General features: G+C 39.0%; 1 pseudogene; it reads left to right on the forward strand.

Annotated features, from left to right (window-relative positions):
• The first annotated feature begins 1,352 nt into the window (after positions 1-1,352).
• LOC119034553 (annexin A2-like) lies at positions 1,353-2,393 on the forward strand (annotated as a pseudogene).
• Positions 2,394-2,945: the final 552 nt, after the last annotated feature.

The following is a 2,945-nucleotide window of genomic DNA, read 5'->3' on the forward strand; positions in this document are numbered from 1 at the left end:
TTCTCTAACTTTTTTCTTCACTATTGTGTTGGCTATTCTGGGCCTTCTGTCTTTTCATATAAATTTAGAATATATATATATATTAGCTTACAATAATTTAACTAGCATTACATAGTCTATTGATCAAGTTGGGAAAGAATTGGCATCTTAATGTTCAGTGTTCTAATCCATGAACATAGATTATTTTTTCATTTACTTACATCTTTGACTTTCGTCAGAGTTTTTCAGTTTTCCTCATACACATTCCGAACATATTTCAATTCAAATTCTCATTTTTCACTGGCAGTATATGGGAAAGCAATCAACATTATAAACTCTTAGCTTTATATGCTGTAATATTGCTATGTTTTTTGTTGTTGATTCTTTGGAACTTTCTACATAAACAGTAATTCCATATGTGAACAAATACAGCATTATTTCTTCTTTCCCAATCTGTACAGGTTTTATTGTTTTTCTTTATTATTGTACCCTTTATTATTATTGTACTAGCTCGGGCCTCCAGTAAGATGTTGAATAAAAATGGTACAGGGGGATATATTTGCCTTATACCCAATATTAGGGGTAAACTGTGCAGTTTCTCACCATTAAGTATGTTAGCATTAGGGTTTTTGGAAGATTTTCTTTATGAAGTTGAAAAGTCCTCTGTTCCTAGTTTGCCAAAAGTCTCTTTTAAGATTTTATTTATTTATTTTTAGAGGAGAAGGGAGGGAGAAAGACAACGAGAGAAACATCAATGTGTGGTTGCCTCTCACACACCCCCTAGTGGGGACTTGGTCTGCAACCCAGGCCTGTGCCCTGACTAGGAATCAAACTGGTGACCGTTTTATCTGCAGGTCAGTGCTCAATCCACTGAGCTACACCAGCCAGGGCAAGAGAGTTTTTAATTGTAGAATGTATGATAGATTTTGTACTGTACTTTTTCTGCATTACTGATATGATCAGTTTCTTTAGCTTGTTGATAGGGTAGAATTTATTTGTTGATTGTTTTTGTTATAGAACAGTGGGAATAAATCCCACTGTTTATGGTGTATTATTTTGTTTTTACCCATTGTTAGATTCAGTTTGCCAATATTTAGTTGTATTTATTTCATGAGCAATATTTCTCCATTTTTTCTTTTTTGTAGTTGTCTTTATTTTCAGTGTGGGGATAATGCTGGCCTCATAGAATGAGTTAGAAATGGTTCTCTCTACTTCTATTTCCTACAAGGGATTATAGGGAATTGACACAATTTCTTCCTTAAATATTTGGTCAAATTCAGCAGTGAAAAATATCTAGTACTTTTTGTTTTGGAAGGTTTATCAATTCAATTTAAAAATAAGCCGGCTCTGCTTCTAGGGACACACAGCTCTCAGCACCCGGCCCAGCTGCTTTCAAAATGTCTACTGTTCACAAAACTCTGAGCGAGCTCAGCTTGGAGGGTGATCACTCCACACCCGCAAATGCATACGGGTTGGTCAAAGCCTACACCAACTTTGATGCCAACCAGGATGCTCTGAACATCAAAATGGCCATGAAGACCAAAGGTGTAAATGAGGTCACCATCATCAACATTCTGACCACCTGTAGCAATGAGAAGAGACAGGATATTGCCTGTGCTTACCAGAGAAGGACCAGAAAGGAACTTCCGTCAGCACTGAAGTCAGCCTTGTCTGGCCACCTGGAGATGGTGATTCTGGGCCTATTGAAAACACATGCTCAGTATGATGCTTCCTAGCTGAAGGCCTCCATGAAGGGGCTGGGGACTGATGAGGACTCTCTCATCAAGATCATCTGCTCAAGGACCAACCAGGAGCTGCAGGAAATTAACAGAGTCTACAAGGAAATGTACAAGACTATCCTAGAGAAGGGCATTATTTCCGACACATCTGGTGACTTCTGCAAGCTGATGGTTGCCCTTGTCAAGGGTAGAAGAGCAGAAGATGGCTCTGTCATTGATTACAAACTGATTGACCAGAATGCCTGGGATCTCTATGACAATGGAGTGAAGAGGAAAGGAACTTACATTCCCAAGTGGATCAGCATCATGACCGAGTGGAACATGTGTCACCTCCAGAAAGTATTTGAAAGGTACAAGAGCTACAGCCCTTAAGACATGTTGGAGAGCATCAAGAAGGAGGTCAAGGGGAATCTGGAAATGCTTTCCTGAACCTGGTCCAGTGCGTCCAGAATAAGCCCCTGTATTTTGCTGACTGACTGTATGACTCCATGAAGGACAAGGGAACACGCGACAAGGTCTTGATGAGAATCATGATCTTGTACAGCAAGGTGGACATGTTGAAAAGCAGGTCTGAATTCAAGATGTACGGCAGGTTCCTGTACTATTTACATCCAGCAAGACACCAATGGTGACTATCAGAAAGCACTGCTATACCTGTGTGGTGGGGATGTCTGAGGCCTGAGACAGCTCGAGTGTCCAGGAGTGGTTCTCCCGCGCTTCCACTAACAGTTCTAGAAAATTTGCTTGCCACTAATAGCCCCCCATGCTCATCTCCATGAGGGTGATGTTAGCGTTGCTTCTACCCCACCTTATTTCAGTTGCCTGAGCATTGCCTGGCTTTCCCAGCTAGTCTCTCCTTTTATCCAAAGAAATGAACATTCCCAGGAGTTGGAAGTTAAATCTATGATGTGAAACACTTTGCCTCTTGTGTACTGTGTTGTAAACAGATGAATAAACTGAATTTTTACTTTAGAAAAAAATAAGTAAATATAAGTCTATTTGGATTGTCTATCTCGTGACTTTGGCAGTTTTCTTTCAAGAAATTGGACTATTTCATTCAAGTTATTAAATTTCTGGGCATGAAATTGTTTATAGTTTTTCTTTATTATCCTTTCCATGTGTTTGGGATCACTAGTTATAACCTCTCATTTTAAAAAGATATATATTGTGATATAATTCACACAATATATCATTTGACTACTTGAAGTGTACAACTCAGTGATTTTT

Source organism: Artibeus jamaicensis, unplaced genomic scaffold (genome assembly GCF_021234435.1).
Source record: "Artibeus jamaicensis isolate MK-2021 breed Jamaican fruit bat unplaced genomic scaffold, CSHL_Jam_final contig_469, whole genome shotgun sequence".
NCBI lineage: Eukaryota > Metazoa > Chordata > Mammalia > Chiroptera > Phyllostomidae > Artibeus > Artibeus jamaicensis.